Source organism: Pan troglodytes, chromosome 3 (genome assembly GCF_028858775.2).
Source record: "Pan troglodytes isolate AG18354 chromosome 3, NHGRI_mPanTro3-v2.0_pri, whole genome shotgun sequence".
NCBI classification, from domain to species: Eukaryota; Metazoa; Chordata; class Mammalia; order Primates; family Hominidae; genus Pan; species Pan troglodytes.
Window position 1 is genome coordinate 175027740 of NC_072401.2, and position 21199 is coordinate 175048938.

General features: G+C 38.5%; 1 long non-coding RNA gene across 1 annotated transcript; it reads right to left on the bottom strand.

Annotated features, from left to right (window-relative positions):
- Positions 1 to 14663: 14663 nt before the first annotated feature.
- On the bottom strand, positions 14664 to 20465 carry LOC134809930 (uncharacterized). Its single transcript, XR_010156745.1, has 2 exons — positions 20105 to 20465; positions 14664 to 14892 (listed from the first exon to the last, which is right to left on the bottom strand). It is a non-coding gene; the product is annotated as an uncharacterized LOC134809930 (long non-coding RNA).
- Positions 20466 to 21199: the final 734 nt, after the last annotated feature.

Consider the following 21199-nt stretch of genomic DNA (forward strand, 5'->3'; position numbering starts at 1 on the left):
AGAAACAACCCAGATGTCCTTCACTGGGTGAATGGCTAAACAAACTGTTCTAAATCCATACCATACTACTCAGCAATAAAAAGGAACAAATTACTGATAACATGCAACAGCCTGGATAAATCTTCAGGGAGTTACATTGAGTGGGGGGAAAAAAAATTCCAGGCCAGGCACAGTGGCTCATGCCTGTAACCCAACACTTTGGGAGGCTGAGGCGGGCAAATCATGAGGTCAGGAGATCAAGACCATCCTGGCCAACATGGTGAGACCCCATCTCTACTAAAAATACAAAAATTAGCTGGGTGTGGTGGTGCACATCTGTAGTCCCAGCTACTCTGGAGGCTGAGGCAGGAGAATTGCTTCAACCCGGGAGGTGGAGATTGCAGTGACCTGAGATCGCACCACTGCACTCGAGCCTGGCGACAGAGCGAGACTCCGTCTCAAAAAAGAAAAAAAATTCCAAAGGTTACATACTATATAAGCCCATGCCTTTTTGTATATTTTGTCTTGAAATGACAAAATTATAGAAATAAAGAACAGCTTAGTGGTTGCCAGGTGTTCAGGAGGCAGTGGGGACCGGAGGGAGTGGGTGAGGCAATAAAAGGGCAATTTGAGGGATCCTTGTGGTGATGGAAATGTTCTGTATCTTGACTGTATCAATGTCAATTCCTGGTTATGATACTGTACTACAGTTTTGCAAAATATTGTCATTGGAGAAAATGGGGTAAAGACACAGTGTCTCTATGTAATGCTTCTTACAACTGTATGACAATGTGCAATTATCTCAAGAGTAAAAGTTTAATTTGAAAAACTATAATAACAAGCTACTGGAGGGGGGCATTGAAAGATAAAAATAATTTGTTAAAGTGGGAAAGAAAATGAAATAGGACAAATAGAACAAATATAAAATAAATGTAATGTGGTAGTTTTAACTTCGAATATATTGAGTAAGTATACCAAGACCAAGATTGTCAGACTGGTTACAAAATCAAAAACCCAATCATATGCTGTTTAAAGAGATATGCCATAAAAATGGCACAGAGGTGAAAGAAAAAGGATGGAAAAAAGTTTATCATAAAAACACTAACCAGAGACAGCTGATATGACTTCTCTAATAGCAGACAAAGTCAAATTTGTTTCGATAATACTACTAAAAACAAAAAGAATATTTCATAAAAGACTCAACAAATCAAGATAACTAGAAATCCTACCACCTATTGGGTGGCTGAAATGGGAGGATTGCTTGAGTCTAGGAGTTTTTAACCAGCCTGAGCAACATAGTAAGATCCCCTCATCAAAAATGAACAAACAAAAAACCAGAAATATCATAGTCAATCCAATTGAAAATTCAGATGAAATAGACAAATTTCTTGAAAACACATTCTGTATTAGTTCGTTCTTGCATTGCTATAAAGAAATACCTAAGACTGGGATATTTATAAAGAGAAGAGGTTTAGTTGGCTCATGGTTCTGCAGGCTGTACAGGAAGCATAGTGGCTTCTACTTCTGGGGAGGCCTCAGGAAGCTTCCAATCATAGTGGAAGGAAAAGCCGGAGCAGTTGTCTTATGTGGCAGGAACAGAAGCGAGAGAGAGAGGGAAAGGGGAAGTGTTACACACTTTTAAACAACCAGATCTTGTGAGAAATCACTATCATGAGAACAGCAAGGGGATGGTGCTAAACCATTAATAAGAAACTGCCCTTATGATCCAGTCACCTTCCACCAGGCCCCACCTCCAACAATGGGGATTACAATTCAACATGGGAATTGGGGAGGGACACAGATCCAAACCATATCAACATCTTAATGAAACTGACAGATAAAGAAATAGAAAACCTGAATGTTCCTCTGTCTGTTAGCAAATTGAGTTTGTATGTAACCTTCCCACAAATAAAATTCTCAGCATGTTTTGCTTCACTTACAAGTTCTATCAAATGAGCTGAGCATGTTGGCTCACATCTGTAAATCCCAGCACTTTGGGAGGCCAAGGCGGGTGGATCACTTGAGGTCAGGAGCTCGAGACCAGCCTGGCCAACATGGCAAAACCCCATCTCTACTGTTAATAAAAATACAAAAATTAGCCAGGCGTGCTGGTGTATACCTGTAATCCCACCTACTCTGGAGGCTGGGGTAGAAGGATTGCTGGAACCAAGAGGTGGAGGTTGCAGTGAGCCAAGATCGTGCCACTGCTCTCCAGCCTGGGAGACAGAGCAAGATTTTGTCTGGAAAAAAAAAATAAATTCTATCACATATTTGGAAAGTTCACAAACTCTTCAATACAAAATAGGAAATACAAAAGAGGAAATATTCGAACTTGTTTTATGAAGTAAGCAAAACCTTGGTAACTAGAGTTGCCCAGTTAAATTCGAACTTCAGATAAATAATAATTGTTAGTATAAAATATTTCACAAGATATAGTAAAAATTATTCATTATTTATCTTTAAATTCAAATTTAACTGGGTTTCCCATATTGTTATTTGCTAAATCTAACAACTGTGTTGGCAACAATACTTGACAAATACTTTACAAGAAAAGTAAATTACAGGCAGGTCTCTGTTACGAATATACATACAACAATCTTGAACAAATTATTGATAAATTAAATCCAGCAAGTTTCAAAAACGATGATATTATGGCCCATTTGGCATTCTTCCAGAAATGCAAGATTAACATTCAAAAATTAATAAAAAGGCCAGGCATGGTGGCTCACACCTGTAATCCCAGCACTTTGAGAGGCCGAGATAGGTGGATCATTTGAGATCAGAAGTTTGGAACCAGCCTGGCCAACATGGTGAAACCGCGTCTCTAGTAAAAATAAAAAAATTAGCCTGGCATGGTGGGATGTGCCTGTAGTCCCAGCTACTTGGGAAACTGAGGCAGGAGAATTGCTTTAACCAGGGAGGCAGAGTTTGCAGTGAGCTTAGATCATGCCACTGCACTCCAGCCTGGGTGACAGAGGGAGACTCCATCTCAAAAAAATAATAAAATAAAATAAAATAAAAAATAAATATCAACGTTATTTTCTGTATTAATGGAATGAAAAAAAAATCATCCAATCATCCCAAGATGCAGAAACATTTGATAAAGTTAAACCCCTATTTATAATTTTTAAAACTTTTAGCAAAGTAGTAAAAGGGACCATCAATAATTTGATAAAAGATATATGCAAAAGCCCTACAGCAAACATTGTATTTAAAGTGAAATGTGGAAGTAAGTTTTCTCCTGAGATTGGGATTAGGACAAAGAGATTCACCATCACATTCCTATTCAAACTTGTATTGATGTATTCGTGGTTCCCTCCAGTGTAATAAAGCCCTTCTTTCCCCCCAAAGTATAAAGACCAGAAAGAAAAAAAATGTAATATGTAAAATAATGGCATATGTAAAATATAAAGTAAAATAAAAAACATTGTTTAAAAACTCCAAATTGCTGGGTAGATTGGATGCAATCCTAATATAATTTTCAGCAGGTTTTTAAGGAATGTGGCTGATTCTAAAATTTGTGTATAAATGCACTGGGCCAAGAAAAGCCAATAATCTTGAAGAGCAACTAAGTTGGAAGACCAGACATCAAATATTGGATATCAAGATTATCATAAGATGGCAACGGTTAAGCTGTGTGATATTGGTGAGACAACAGGCATACAGACCAAGGGAACAGAAAAGACCCACATAGAAAGTCACCTGATTTATGACAAAAGTCCTAGTACAGTATAGTTGGGAAAGGATGATATTTTTAAATAAATGGTGCTAGGTTAATTGGAAATCCACACAGAAAAATTTGAATTGAATGGCTACTTCACATCATATACAAGTAACAGTTCTAGGTAGATGCTAGTCCTAAATGTAAAAGACAAACACTGAAGTTTCTAGAGGATAACAGAGGAGAATATCTTCAGTATCTTTCCAGGAGATAAAATTTTCTTAAACAGGACACAGAAAGCACTAAGCAAAAGGAAAAATGTTGACGAATTAGACTTTATTAAAACTAAGACATTCTGTTCATCAAAGGACATGATTATGGATGTGCAGAGGCCAACCCCAGGGTGGGTGAAGATATTTGCAATACATCTATCCAATAAAGATCTCATACCCAGAAAACATGAGGACTTCCTACAAATCAGTAAGAAAAATACATCGTTTGTATAAAATGGTCAAAAAGACTTGAGCAGGCATTTTACAAAAAGGATATACAAATGGCCAATAAACATAAAAATATGTTTAATAACAATAATCAAAGACATATAAATTAAAGCCATAATGAGATACCTTTTCACACCACTAGGATGGATAAAACTTTAAAAACTAATATAAAAGTTTTGGCAAGGATCGAGCGTCTAACTCTCATACACTGCTGGTGAAAGTCTAAATTGTTACAACCACTTTGGAAAATCATTTGCACCTACTGAAGCTGGTCATAGACATATTTGTGTCCCAGCAATTCTACTCCTAGGTCTATACTCACAGAAATGTTTATGTATATAAATATAATTCAGTAAAGATACGGAGTGTTTATAGCAGCAATTTTTGTAACAGCTCACAAGGGAGTTGGAGTGAATGATCAAGTAACAAGTTCGGGAAAATAAATTGGATATATATAGTCCAGCCATTTTTTCCCCCTTTTTCTCTTAGGAGCAAGCTGCCTTCAGGAATCACACATTCTGTTCCCTTCATCCATGCGTTATTTTTCAAAGTTCAGTGTGAGTATGGCCTTTGGTTGAAAGATTAATCTCTCTAATCCTGGTGTTTAGTATTAGGAAGTTCACTTGCCTGCTAAATAAGTCAATTCTCTATTATTTATTTCATCAGTAATAGAGGGGATGTTTATTCTCTATATGTGATGTCTTTGGTCTTATTTCTCAATTGCTTCATATTATTTAATGAGCTTCTGTATGGTCATAACATCTGGTGCATTAGCCAAAATCATCAAGAAATAAGACAACAAAAAGGAGGTGGATGGGAGATCAAACACACAGAGGGACTGAGACTTTTAGAGTCAGCTGTATAAGTAGCTTTAAATTTTTATGGTGCTTTTGTGAGCACAAACCATGTGAATTCTGGATCTTGGTCTTTGAGGCTTCTATTCTGCAATCTGACAGATTTTTTACAGTTACACAGTTTGCTGCTGTGCTGTGCTGTCTGTGAATGTCTTTAAATCTTAGGTCTTATGAATTCATTCACTTTGGTGGACTTTGGTGGACTACTAAAATTTATAATAATAGACAAATAGCTGTTTTTAAAGGGCCCTGCTAGCCCTAAGCAAACATGCATGAATCTCAGCAAACAGCCTCTAAAAAGCAGATGAGGCTGGGCGTAATGGCACACACCTGTAGTCCCAGCACTTTGGGAGGCTGAGGTGGGAGGATAACTTGAGCCCAGGAGTTTGAGACCAGCCTGGCAACACAGTAAGACCCCATCACTATAAAACATTTTTTAAAAAAATTAGCCAGGTATGGTGGTTTGCTCCTGTAGTCCCAATTACTTGGGAGGCTGAGGTGGGAGAATCATTTGAGCCTAGGAGGCTGCAGCGAGCTGTGGTCATGCCACTGCACTCTAGCCTGGGCAACAGAGCGAGACCTTGTCTAAAAAAAAAAAATGCTGGAAAATACAGATGGGCCTTACTGACTGGCCTAAGTAAGCAAAACCCCTGCTTCATAGATCAGACTAGGCTCCACAAACCTACAAAGACGTCAGAGACCTTAGTAAATAGAAGGCAAGGAGGACCTTAGCAGACACAATCCTCAGAGAGCAGACAGCAGCACCTTAGCTCACTCGTGTGGAGCCCCTACAAAACCAACAGATTTCTGTAGCATGTGCGAGCCCTAATTTTAAAAAGATACGATCATAGGCAAAAGAGACATGAGAGGCAGATCAATTATTTGCTGCTTATACTACATTTTTCAACTAGGTCTACAGGGCAAGACTCATCCTATACCCAAGTTTCATGTATGTTACAAAGCACTAATATTTTAGCTTTAAATTGTTACTGCTAGGCCTAGTTGGACAGTGTGGATAAGCCAAATCCTATCCATTTGTATACTGTTTTTGTCTACCTATAGGACCAAAGGAGGAAACTATGTAAGTACTGTACAAACCTCTTGGATTCATGTGGATTGCTCACAAGCTCTTGAAGGTCACTCCCTATCAGGTTGATTTTAATTTGTTAATCTCATATGTTCTGACCATGGCTTTATCTGTCATGTTATACTCAAATAGTAGCTTCATTCATAGAAGGGTAATGTATTTTTATTATCAAATAATGGGAATTCTTATAAAGGCTACACCCTCTTTTGGGGTTGGAATAGAGAAACAGCTTGATGAAATTACTGCAATTTAAATTTAAAGCAATTTAAAATATTGTGCTCTGAAAATTGGCTTTAGGAATCAAGTGTGTTCAAGAAATCAAGGATGCCATACCCCGGTCACAGCAAGACCCCATTTCCCCCTTACCCCCCACAAAAAAAAAAAAAAAAATATATATATATATATATATATGTATTAGCCAGGTGTGTTGGTGCACACCTGTAGTCTCAGCTACTCAGGAAGCTGAAGAGAGAGGATTGCTTGAGCCCAGGAGTTCAAGGCTACAGTGAGCTATTATCATCACTGTACTCCAGCTTAGGTGACAGAGCAAGACCTTGTCTCTAGGCTGGGCACGGTGGCTCACGCCTGTAATCCTAACACTTTGGGAGGCTGAGGTGGGCAGATCACAAGGTCATGAGTTCAAGACCAGCCTGGCCAATATGGTGAAACCCCATCTCTACTAAAAATACAAAAATTAGCCAGGCGTGGTGGTGAGCGCCTGTAGTCCCAGCTACTCAGGAGGCTGAGGCAGGAGAATCGCTTGAACCCGGGAGGCAGAGATGCAGTGAGCTGAGATCGCGCCAGTGCACTCCAGCCTGGGTGACAGAGCGAGACTCCATCTCAAAAAAAAAAAAAAAAAAAAAGACCACGTCTCTAAAAAAATTAGATAAAATAAAAAAGAAATAATATAGAAGCTAGGGTGGCTTGAAAAGGGTGCTTCAGTCTTTTTTTCAGAACAGGAATAACAGAATAAAAACAAAATAAAGGTTGGCAGGCTGGTTGCACTTGAGGAAGAAAAAGGTTTTCTTAAGAGAACATCTACCTTTTGGGAAGAGAGCTTTTGGAATGAAAGACAAGAAAGATGTGAAATGGAAATAAGATCTTAAAGTCCAAGATGGACACATATAAAAGAGAAATGGAGATGCACCTGTGTCTAAATGTCCTTAAAGAACGCACTAGAACATGGGAAAATGTCTTTACGGTTATTACATCAGAAAAATGATTGAGGCCCAAATAAATCTAACAGAAGAAGAGAGACAAGATTTCAAGGGGCAGATTAGAACAGCTCCTCAAAAGGAATCAGGATCTAGGAAACCACTGAGAGTTTCTCAGGGCATAGATTGATTTTGTAAGGGCAGTTAGGGGAGCTGCCTCTTAAAAGATCGCGGCTTGATTGCAGGGGATTTAACTGTTGCACTTTAATTTTTCCTTAGGAATTTGACAATGGGAGGTGGTTTGTATTTAAATGTGATAGATCTGTGTATTGTTAGTATTTTGTCATTGAAATGATTTTATACATTTTATTCTCAGAATATCTTTATATTTTAATTTGAAGTCATTAAAGACTCTCCGCTTACTATGGTGTACAACATGACTAGATATAATTTGAAGTAGGAAAGAGAATAATTTTCAGCCTTGAGCATCAAGTGTCCTTGACATTGATCCAAGTAATGTCTTGTTTTGATCCATTTCAGAGCCTTCCGGGGAACAGAGCTACACCATATACTTTGTTCACAAAAGAGTGGAGATTAGGATTGAGGAAGGAGCTGACTTCTGAAAGTGGGAGCAAAATTATCCTGGTCAACTGCTGAGCTCCCAAAGAGGATAACCACATTCTGGGAGGACTCTAGGCTTAGTATTTAAGCATAGTGGGCTTATAGAAGAAAATCTTCAGAATGGCAAGTAGAGGTGGGGAAATTCTTCTTTGTCTTACTCAGTTTCCCTACTCACTCCTGCCCTAAAGAAGTAGGATTATTGATTGGTGAATTTGGAAAGAAAACTGGCATTCCTCTTCCAGTCTCCTCCTCTCTCCTTGGGGAGTTAGCCTGCCCTCCCATACTGCACACGTTCTGCTTACTTTTGTGCCACAGCACAAAAGAGAGGTGGCCTGTGGCTTTCCAGCTCGCCCTATGATTTAGTGGTAGTCTGCCTATTTTCAAGGTTCATTATTATTGCATAAAGAGGGGAGCTGCATTCCCCAGCATCAGCTTTATTAGTAATAAAGGAAATGCGATGGTTCTCCACCTGCCATACTCTTTGGTCTTACATAAAAATTGGTTCAAAACTGAGATGAGGAGTGCTAGTACTATTTATATGTTTCCCTCAAATTTCTAAGAGGGTGCTTTCAGAAAAAAAGGTGATCCCAGATTAGGGTTTGAAGGACAAATAGAGTGTGTATGGTGTAAGTGAAAAACATGATTGCGGAAGGAGGAAAGAGCATGTGCAAAAGCAGAGATACTTTAAAGAGTGTTGTGTGATCTGGATGGCTCAGTGATGTATAAGTAAAATGCAAGGTGAGGAGTGTTAGCAAAGAGGCTAGAGACTATAGAGCTAGTACAAGGCCAATTTATAAAGGGCTCAGACTTTATCCTGTAGATGATGGTAAGCAATGCAGGAAGGGAGAGGATGGAAGAAAAGTCTTAAGCGTGGGAAGTAATTCAAGGTAAACAAGTGAAAATAGGTATAGACTAGCCTTCTAAGCAGCTTGACTATTAAGGGAATCCAAGGGCTTATATAAATATCTAGAGTGCCTCTTAGAGTTAAGGGAGGGTAATGGCTTATACACGGGGTTTGTTTTAATATGGGAGAAACTTGAGCAATGTGTAGCCTGCAGGAAGAGACTGAAGATATAGGAGAGTGGGAGAATAATTAATGGAACAAAAAACCTAGAGAGATGAGAGGTAATGAAATCCAGAAAACAAATAAAAGGATTCCTCCCTCTTCCACTGAAGAGGCAAAGATCTGTGAGAATGCAGACCATTTTGTTGGTAGGCATGAGGCCACCAAGGAATTGCGGACTGTTAGCTTCAATTTTCTTTGTTTAATAGCAGGTTGGTCTTTGGTGAAAATGAGGGGATGGTTGGTGGAATGGGAGGTCAGAGAAAGTATTGAGGATTCAAAACTAGCTAGGGATGGGGAGAAGGACCTGCATGAAGCACTGGAGGAAGGGGCAGTCAACTAAGATTGGATTGAACTGGGGTAAGTTTCACCAGGCAGATGGGAAGGAAGGGCAGTGGGGTTTAATGGAAGGGAAGACATCGAGAGTGGCTGAAGTGACTAAACATAAGATAGGAAGAGAAAAATAATTAAAGAAAATTAATTTCTCATTACATCTATATCCTAAAGTCACTGTTGCAGGGCATAAGGGTGACATTTCTTTTAGTCAGACTGAATTGTAAATTTTAGGTACCAATGGCAAAAATGGACATAATTATTTTGTCTTTTTACTTATTAGAACAATGTCTTTAATACACATTCATTCTTAAAAAAACCACACACAGGGAAAACAGGTCTTTTCATGGATCAAATGTATCTTCCATATTAAAGATAACATGGCATTAAAATAAATGTAGCAAGGATTATTGGTTTTACAAGAAAAATTATCAGAAACACACAAATAGTAGTCCACATATCTACTCAATGGGGTCTGTTGTGTACAAACCCAAAATATACCTTATAAACAGGCAATACTTATAAAATCTGATTACATATTTTGTAGCAAAACTTCAAAAGTTTCCTTCAAAGTTAGGGGAGCAATCCACAAGAGATCACCTTCACTTCTGACCCCAACTTAAGAGTTCAGGGTTCCCAGTGACAGGTGAATCTGTCTGGGCTTCTGGGTCAGGTGGGGACTTGGAGAACTTTTCTGCCTAGCTAAAGGATTGTAAATGCACCAATCAGCACTCTGTGTCTAGCTAAAGGTTTGTAAACGCACCAATCAGCACTCTGTAAAAAACACACCAATCAACGTCTGTGTTTAGCTAAAGGTTTTGTAAGTGCACCAATCAGCACTCTGTAAAAACGCACCAATCAGCGGGACGTGGGCAGGGCCACATAAAGGAATAAAAGCTGGCCACCTGAGCCAGCAGCGGCAACCTGCTTAGGTCCCCTTCTATGGAAGCTTTGTTCTTTCGCTCTTCACAATAAATCTTGCTGCTGCTCACTGTTTGGGTCCACACCACCTTTATGAGCTGTAACACTCACTGCGAGTGTCTGTGGCTTCATTCCTGAAGTCAGTGAGACCACGAACCCACCAGGAGGAACGAACAACTCTGGATGTACCACCTTTAAGAGCTGTAACACTCACTGCAAAGGTCTGTGGCTTCACTCCTTAAGTCAGCGAGACCACAAGCCCACCGGAAGGAAGAAACTCTGGACACATCTGAACATCTGAAGGAACAAACTCCGGACACACCATCTTTAAGAACTGTAACACTCACCGCGAGGGTCTGCAGCTTCATTCTTGAAGTCAGTGAGACCAAGAACCCACCAGAAGGAATAAATTCTGGACACACCAGGACTACCCTTAAGTCTGGTAATTTACTTGAAGGACCGAGAGAACTCACTGATAACTATTATATTCACAGTTATGGTTTATTACAACAAAAGCATACTGGCTGGACACAGTGGCTCACATCTGTAATTCCAGCACTTTGGGAGGCCAACGCAGGAGGATCACTTGAGGCCAGCAGTTCAAGACCAGCCTGGGCAACATGGACTCCATCTTTTTAAAATTTGTGTGTGCGTGTGTGTGTGTGTGTGTGTGTAAAAGGGGGAAAAAAGGATGCTGATTCCAAGGGAATTGGTGCATAGAGCAGAGTCCAGGAAATTTTAGTCTGCAGCCCCTCTGGAGGTAGACTGGCTATCTCATGGCCCAAAGCCCACATCATAAATTCACATTCTTACACCATCCAGTGTAGCTAAAGGCTCCCAGGTAAACAAAGCCACTCTTCCTAGAGATCACCTCCTAGGATACAAGGACAAAGGCCAGACTTCTTTTTGGGTAAGGTTAATTCTTTGCTACGCACTTCTAAAATACCAAAATAATCAATTCTCTGAATATATTCTTATAAAAGTAGGTATTAATAACCTATTGTCTGACTCCCTGCTGAGTCAAATATATTACTTTTCATGATTTTACTTCATACCTGTGATTGCTTCCTTAAGTTTTTCAAATTCACGTTGGAATGTTGAGTTATAAATTTCATTTGTTTTATGACAACCATTTTCTGGTAAATTTTCATCTTCTGCAGGAAAATCGTGCTACTCCGTTTCACAGTTTTTTTATTATAATTTTGAATAGATGTTCTGCATATGACTTTCATAATCTTTGAATTTAAATTAGTGAAATTTTCCTGGACTACTAACAGGAGGTGAAAAGAAAGATTAGGATAGCTTTATAAAATTCATCTCTCGAGGGCTCCCTCTTCTGTTGCTATAGAAGACGACTCTTTTCTTAAACTCTGTGAACACCTACTCTGCCTCTCAGAACTGAACCTGGTTCCAAAGAGCTTCTACACACAGTCCTGGGCTTCCTGATTTATTCACAGGCTGCAGGGACACAGATATTGCCTTCTAAGATGATGATACTGCTTTTAGAAGTTATTTTACTGGTGCTTTCTAAGGTCTGCAATCTCTGATTGGGCACCTTCTGTCCTTCTCTCTCTCCCTTCCCAATGTTTGGAGCCTATTCAGTCGCAGCCTTGTTTTTAGGGTACAGCCACCACTAAACTCCTTCCCCACTTCCAGTACATTCCCATATTGTCTTGATTTCCTATGTGGGCTTGCTGTCCTCAGTTGCCTATTGCAGCATTCACATTTAATTTTGGAGTTTTGGAGTTTTCTTAGCTATTTGCTGAAAGTTCAGTTTCTATGAATTTATTTTCATTTTCTTGGTTGCTCTGGATAGATTTCAGGAGAAATGAAAACTTTCAAAACTAAGCAGACCTCATATTCTTTTAGAATGCTAATATAATTCATTTCTGTTCCATGTTTTCAAAAAATATGAAGAAATTCTAGGGAAGTACTCTGATTATTGGCTTCAGATAATGAAGAAGAATGTTATAGTTGTCAGTAGCCCACTTAGAGTCAGTTATGTAGATGTTCCCATCTGCAATGACACCAAGGCTATAACTATAGAAGGTAATATCCCAAAGCAGTTTTTATATAAAATCATTTGCAGCATACAGTGTAGATTTTTTTAATTAAAATGAAAGCACCTCAGTGAGGTGCTTTCAACGTTTTATTCTGGTATACTAAAAAGAAGATTGTTAGTCAAAATGTTTCTCCTGAACCCAAGTAACTGGAACACTGTACAGAAGTGTTTGAGAACATATTCCAATCTAGGTGGATTATGGGTGAGAGAATGCTATAATAATTCTCATTTTAGTTCTGGAGATTTTAATCTACGTTCAGTTTCTTTTTAAAAATTACTAACATTCTATTTTGCTAGTCAGTCACAAATAATTTTGTACCCAGAGCAAGTTCCAGCATTACCTGGGAACTACATCTCCATCTTTTTTATGCCTCACTCTCTCATGAGAACAAAATCAAGGTAAAAGCCACAGAGATATGCTGAGCAAAATGTTAGACTATGAATAGTATCAGAATGCAGATGTTATTTTACTATATACTGTACTAGTTATAACCAAGTGACTTAAAATAGGAAGTAAGAGGAAGAGCTGAGCGTGTGGCAGTCACTTGGATGTAGGGTTGGAATCCAGTATACCTTGATGGTGGTAACCCTAGTGAAACACCTCCTACTCTGGGATAGAACCCTGGGAAGCCTAGGCCAAAAGTGGGGAGAGGGACTAGAATGATCTGGTTGGCTCAGAAATCCTCAAGCATTGATTCAGGACTACTGGCACCCTTTAGCACCCAATGGAAGGAAAAGAAGCACCTCTCTGTAGGAACATTACATCATCCAGTGCTTCAAATTGTTTATATTAAATCAGTTTTTCCAATTAAATGAACTGCAAACAATCAAAATAAATGGATGCAGGAAGAGTAAGCATGAGACAGCCACCAGGAGAAACAATAGACAAAAGAAACAGACTTAATAACAAAGTCTAAAAACTACTATGCTTACTATGTTCATGAAAGAAAAAGTCAAGCATATAAATTTTGTCCAGGAACTAGAAATCATAAAAAGTGACATTCAAGGTTTTAAAAAGAACCAGATAGGAATTATAAAACTAAAAAATGTAATAACTAAAAGTACAAAGATTACGGGTGAATTTTAGAGCAGGTTAGGGACACCTAAAGAGATAATGAGTGACTGGAAGATAAGTTAAAAGAAACCCTCAATAAATTTTAAAGGATTTAAATCATACAGAGTTCTAAAGTGACAATTTATATGTGTTCGAAATCAATAAGAAAAGGATAATCACATTATTTGCACATGTTTGGAAATAAGAAACCTACTTCTAGGCTGGGCGCCATGGTTTACACCTGTAATGCCAACACTTTGGGAGGCTGGCAGATGGCTTGGGTCCAGGAGTTGGAGACCAGCCTGAGCAACATGGAGAAACCTTGTCTCTATAAAAAATACAAAAAAAACAAATTAGCTGAGCATGGTAGTCTGCACTTGTAGTCCCAGCTATTTGGGAGGCTGAGGTGGGAGAATCACCTGAGCCTGGGGAGGTTGACGCTGTCATGAGTAGTGATAGAGCCACTGCACTCTTGCCTGGGCAACAGAGTGAGACTCTATCTCAAAAAAAAAAAAAAGAAAAAAGAAAAAAAAAGAAACATACTTCTAAATCTATGCATCAAAAAAATGATAGGAAAATTAGATGATGTTTTAAATTCAATGGTAATAATACATATCAAGACTTGTGTGATGCAGTTAAAACAATATTGATGGAGAAATCTGTAGCTTTTAATGTACATATTTGTAAAGAAGTTAGTAAAAGAACAGCAAAATAGAAAGTAGAAAGAAATAATAAAGAAAATAGAATAATTGAAATAGAAAAAAATACAATAAAAACTATGTACAAAATTCAGATCCTCTGAAAAGCCTAATAAAATTGATAGAACACTGGTGAGACTGATTAACAAAAGAGAGAAGGCACTAATAATTGATAATGAAGAGAGGGACACTGGTTCAGATCTTGCACACCTTAAAAACATGAGGTTGTTATGAACATATAAATGGTATAAAAATTTAGATGAAAAACAAAAAAGTCTGTATCAGACATGATACATAATAGCGAAACATGAAAAGCCTTTCTTTTGAAACTGGAAATGAGACATTTTTGCCTGCTAACACCTCTTTTATAATGTTATTCTAGAGTCCTGAACCTGTAGTAGCACAAGAAAAAAGGGAATAAAAAATGAAGGAAAACTCACGATTTGAAAATGGTGTGATTGAATGCATTGAAACCCAAACACATATACATTTATATTTTTATTGGATAAGAAATTTTAGCAGGGTTGCTGGATATAAAAATTAGTTTGGAAAAATTAGCTTATTTTATATATATTTAAGCAACAAAAAAGGAAAATGAAATATTAAAAAGATACTATTTACAATAGTGTCAGAAATATCAAATATATAGAGAGATATAATAAAAGATCAGTGAAACTTCTGCATAGCAACAAATACAATTATATTAAGAAACATTACAGAAGACCTAAATGAATTGAAAATCATGATTGGAAGGCTCAATGTTGAAGAAGTCTCTCGTCTCTCAGGTTAATGTATGGATTTGATGCAATACCATCCAAAATCCCAAAAGGCCTTTTTTGTTGTTGTTGTTGTTGTCTTATTGTTCATTTGGTTGGTTTTTCTTTTTTCTGGAACTTAAGCTGATTCTAAAATGTATAAGGAAATACAAAGGGTCAAGAATAACCAAGTCTGTGTTTTGACGAAAAAAAAATAAGGTAGAAGATCTACACTTCTAGGTTATCAAAATTTTTCTGAACGACTTTTATAATTAAGACTGTGGAATTGGCAAAGTACAATGGAAAGACTAGGCTTCAGAAACAGACCTACATACATTCAACTTGATTTATGACAAAGGTGACACTGTAAAAGAATGGAATATGGATAGATTTTCCAGTGAATGGTACTTGGTCAAATGGGTAGCATATACAAAATAAAATTGTACCTCAACCACTGTGCACAAAAATCAATCATAATCTTAAATGAGAAAGGCAATACAATGAAGCTGTTAGAAGATAATGTAGAAAAATATCTTCATGATTTGGGGATAAGGAACTTACTTAAGTCACAAAAATCATCAGTCAGAAAAGAAAAGATAGATATATTTTTTCCTCATTAAAAGACTTTAAACAAAAGTTGCCACTGCAGAGTCAAAAGGCAAATTATGAAGTAGGCAAAGATGTGTGCAATATGTAAAATTGTGAAAAGGCTGTTATTCAGAAAACATGAATAGCTACTACAAATCAACAGAAAAAGACACAATCCCAACAGAAAAATAGGCAAAAGACCTAACTAGGAACTTCCAAACGAGAAATCCAAAAGACCAATTAATATATAATCTCATTAGTAACTAAGAATGTTCAAATTAAAATCACAATTAGATACCATACATACCTACTTGATCTTTTTTAGAAAGTACAATATCAAATGGTAGGCAAAGATACAGAACTCTCATATATTGCTTGTGGAAGTGTAAAAGTTTGGAAATATCTAGTAAAGTTGAACCTAGGCCTACCTTAAAACTCAGCAATTCTGTTTACATATGTAAGCAAGGAGCTGGAAGTTCTCACTCCAACTTAACAACATATATATCTTACTGACCTGCAGTCACGTATGTATCAGGATACATGTACAAGAATAAGAATGTTCATGGCAACATTCTTTTAATAGCCCTAAACAGGAAACAATCCATATGTCTATCAACAATAGAATGGATATATTGTAGTTTATTCATACCATAATGAAGAGAAAGAATTAAACTACATAAAAGTAGACCTTTGAAAAACAGAGTAAATGAACCCAAAGAAAACAGAATATAAAGTATATGAGTCCACTTATATAAAGTTCAAAAACAGCAAAACTGAAAAAAAAAGTTGAAGAACTATGTGGCAAAACTGTAATGAAAAACGAGGTAACAAATACCATAAAAGTCAAGATAGCTACTCCTGCTAGCTGGGAGATGGGGTTTATGATGAAGAAGTGGCAGGTGATGGCTTTCTGGCATGTTGTCAATCAGGGCCATCTACATAATTTGTGGTGTCCAGAACAAACATCTTTTTTCTCTCCCTCCCTCTCTTTCTCCTCACATGGTGTTTTCTTATTTGCTATTTAATGTGGCACTCCCTTGGGCACAGGTGGAAAACTGACCCTCACAGGAGCTAGGGGCCTGACTCCTGGTTCAGAGGAAATGGGGAGGATCCTGCACCTCAACCAGACACTTCCTGCACTGTACCTCCTGCTCAGCCTCTGCCAGAGCAGAGGGTGGGGTGGGGTGGAGTGGAGAGAGTGAGCAGCCAGAACTCATTCTGGGGAGGAAGGGAGGTGGCAGGAGGCCCATGTTGCCTGAATCAATGCATTGTCCCATTGATACTTCACTTATAAAACACAAATTCAAAGATAAAATTATTGAGAATTACATGATGGTGATTGCAGGGCATTAAATGTCAAGCAGGAAGGAGGAGGAGAGTGGAGCATGTTGGCTTCTGAGCTTGGGGTCCTGTGCCGCCGCAAGTCCCTGAAGCTGGCCCTTTCAGCAATGTTCTCTTTCCTGACCTGGGTAGCAGTTATACGGATGTGCATTTTACCATAACTGCTTGTCTCCGTTCATTTGTGCCGCCATAACAAAATAGTTGAGACTCAGTAATTTATAAAAACCAGAAATGTATTTTCTCAAGGTTCTGGAGGCTGAGAAGTTCAAGATCAAGATTTGATCTTGGTGTCTGGTGGAGGCTGCTCTGTGCTTCCAAGATGGTGCCTCTTGCTGCATCCTCACATGGTGGAAGAGATGGAAGGGGTAAACTCGCCCCCTCTATCCCTTTCATAAGGCGCTAATCACATTCATGAGGGCGGCCTCACCACCTCCTAAAAGCCCCACCTCTTAGTACTGTTGCATTGGGGATTGAGTTTCACAATGAATTTGGGAGGGGACACACTCAAACACTGAAACCACAGCACTGCTTAAACTGGACATTTATGCTTTATACAATTTTCTGTATGATGGCTGAGTTTAAAACTAGATAAAGGAAAGGTGGTGTAAAACGGAATGAACTTTTGCTGTAAAATATAGAATTATTCACATATAGAGATGTATATACTAGTAAATGCATACTTTTTTCTAGAAGGAAACAATAATCTGTTAACACTGGTTGCTTCAAGGGACAGGGATTTGAGGACATGAGGTAAAACAGGCTTTTGTTTTTCATATGAACCTTTTTGTATTATTTGAATTTTCTACTGTGGTCATGTTGGGATTATTGGCCAATTTATATGTTTTTGTAAATTAAATAAAATTATTTAGTTGCTTATTTTAAAGTAAAGCCAGAAAAATGCAATCATGTTAAAAGCCCATAGGGAAGACAGGCACGGATACATACTTTTTTAAGAATCATATTTTGAACCATTTTAGAAAGCAAAGAGCATTTTTGTTGATATGAACAACCCCCCTATAATTAAGGTTTCATAGATCTATATTTTTTACCTAGTCTACTCTGAGGTAGATTTACCGTGAAGCTAAAGGATTCAAACTTCAGAGTCCCTCACTTGGATAGACCCTTATAAAGTCCTGTACCTAATTTTGCATTCATAATTGTACATACTTCTTTAAAAAGACCTTTCAGATTATATAATCTTGAAGCCCCCCTAAAACCTGATTCCAACCTTGACTGTGAGTTACACTCAAATCAAAGAGTTCTTATACCTGCCCTAAATATGAAGATTTGTAGAAATAAGTAACAAAACATGGTTGTAAAAATGTATCTAAACAAATAGATTGACTCAAGATACACTTTAAATCTGGCAGTGAGAATTAACATGTCCCCTACTCCAGCAATCTTTTCAACTTGCCAGAAATGAATCATTTCCTCCTATGTGCTATGCCTGTACTTTCTCTCTATTGTTATTGAGGTTTGTATTATGTGCTTGTTAAGCTACCTGTCTGCCCTACTAGACAAGAAGCTCCCAAATAGCTAGGACCCTCTCAATTATTTTTGTGCCTCCAGGGCCTAGAAAAAGATTCTAGCATGCAACAAGTGACTGTTTAATAGGATCTTTTTACAACCATTGTATTGTGTGTAAAGGAGCCATAGCTACAGTTCTTTACTTGAGTAAGCTTCATATGAAACTGATAACTATACATATACATACATGCACAGCTTAAGGAGATTCACAAAGTACTTATCAGTAAGCATCTTTCTTTTTCCTACTGAATTTACATGATTTGGTCACATTTTGCAGAAGATATAAGCTTTTTTAAGCACAAGAACCAAACAATATGAATTTCATGAACTATTTTAAAAACACATAAATGTACAAAGAAAAATATGAAAATTCAACATCCCACTGTCATGTTTCAGATATTTTTAATAAATAAAAACTTTAAAATTCAGAAGAAACCATCTTTAAGCCATTCCCAGTGTGAAAATTGATCATACAATCTGGATCATTCTTGTCATACCCAACTAAATCAGAATCGAGGGACCAGGGGAGAAAGCAATCAGGGCACACAGCTCTAGCATTAAGAATTAAGTTTTTTACAACCCAGCTGCTGAAATGGCCTGCAGTAACTCTAAGACCAGTTTTACCGAGTAGTTGCTGAAACAATCTCCTATGACTAAGACTGGTTTTATCTACCACTCTCACTCACCAATCAGAGCTTGCCAGCTTCCCAAAACTTTACTATAGTGCCAATGAACCTTCTTTCAAAACAGTAGCAACATTTCTCTTTCTAATAAAACTCTCGACCTTCTCTTTGTTCTTCTGACATACTAAAGACCACTCAGTCTGTGTGTATGTCCTGAACTGCAATTCTTGCTTCCCCAAAAAACCATTAAATTTAGAAATTCATCTCTTTATATTTTATGTTTACTCTGACACCATATACAAATTCCTTGGCCTCCTTCGTTGGAGATGAGCATCACCCTGAAGTTGGGATGTATCATCCCATCCATATATTCTCATTTTTACCTCTTAAGAAAATGTATCCATAAATATATAACATGTATCCATAAATATATAATTATTCTGTGTTGTAATTTTTTTTTTTTTTGAGACAGGGTCTCGCTCTGTTGCTCAGGCTGGAGTGCAGTGGTGCAATCTCAGGTCACTGCAACCTCTGCCTCCTGGGTTCAAGCAATTCTCCTCCCTCAGCCTCCCAAGTAGCTGGAACCCCAGGCTTGTGTCACCATGCCTGCCTAATTTTTGTATTTTTAATAGAGACGGAGTTTCACCATGTTGGCCAGGCTGGTCTCGAACTCGTGACTTCAGATGATCCACCCTCCTCGGCCTCCCAAAGGATGAGCCACCACGCCCTACTGTGTTGTAATACTTTAAGCCAGTGTTATCTAATGCAACAGGTACAATTTATTGTAATATTTTGTTTAACCCATTACATCCAAAACATTTAAACATATATAAAAATTTTAATGTGCGATTCAATATTCTTTTTGAAAATTTCTTGTAGTAAGTCCAGAAATAAAAAAAAAAATCCAGCTGATATATACTTACAGCACATCTCAATTCATATGCTAAAGTTAGAGTTCATAAAATTTAAGCTGGAAAAACAGATTCATATATCTGAGTTGTTGCAAACACACTTAAAAGTATTCCAACAATTGAATCAAGCATCAGGTTTTTGTTTTTAGTTTAATTCAAATTCAATTAACGATTCAGTTTTTCCGTCTCAACCACATTTCAAGTGCTGAGTAGCCACATATGGCTAGAGGACAGCCTACTGGACAGCGCAGCTTAAGGAGGTACACAATGTACTTATCAGTCATCTTTCTTTTTCCTACTGAATTTACGTAATATTTCAATTGTTTTTCTTTGTCATATCCTAGAACTCAAACGCACAGATACAATGGATACCTTTGATTTTCTGCGTCGATGGCATTTTGCATTTAAAAAGATCATCTGGGTGGGGTGGCGCGCGTCTGTAATCCCAGCTACTCGGGAGGCTGAGGCAGGAGAATCGCTTGAACTCGAGAGGCGGAGGTTGCAGGATCGCGCCACTGCACTGCACTCCATCCTGGGCGACAGATCAAACTGTCTCAAAAGAAAAAAAAAATCATTTATCATTAAATTTACTCAGTAAAAGAACTTGCAAAAAAAACCCCAAAACCCTACTGCCTAAAATATATTTTAAAACGTATTTGTGTTTAAGCAGCATATATCTTCTGATAAATAATGACGCATGGTAGCTAACTAGTAAAGGTGCAGCTTTCATATTAGCCACGCCCATCCCTCTCTCCGCCCTCCACAAGCACGTCCCCGCAAGCGCGCACGAACATACACGCGTACGCGCGCACACACACGTACACACGCGCGCGCCCGCGAACAGGCGCGCACAAACGCCGGCAGCACACAGGCGCGCACGCGCTTTTCAGGACTCAGGAAATGCGCTTTCTACTCCCCGCGCCCGGTAGAGCTAATGCAGGGAAGTTTCTGGGAACATTCGACCAGCGTTTGTATTGGTGAGGTTCCAAGTTTCCTTTAAAATGATATGACTCCGCCCTTCTCCAAAACCGTTTGAGGAGAAATGGAAAAGGTTGGGCGTGGAGGTGAAAAGGAGCCCTGTTGTCAACTGGTCCGTACTCCACCTCAGGAGGCGGCCAACTTGGTGCGCCCAAGAATAAAAACATTTCCCTTGTAAGAACATGCAAGGGTTTAGAAACGCCCCCCACCCCCCCGCAAGGCGTTTGTGAGGGGGACCTGTCACAGTTGAGAAGTCAGGATGGGCGTTTTCCTCCCAGGAGGTGCCCTATTAATTTGCGGCCTCGATAGTTGGTCAAGCCGGGATGTTAGCTGCGGAACCTCCAGGACCGAAGAGCGCCAATTCTCCTGAGTTCTCCTTGGTTTGGGTTTCCCACAAAAGAGTGGTCACACCAAAAACTGTGTCTCCACAAATGCGAAACGGCCTCGAAACTTTTTTTTCCCCACACGATCACTTCCCACACCACTCCC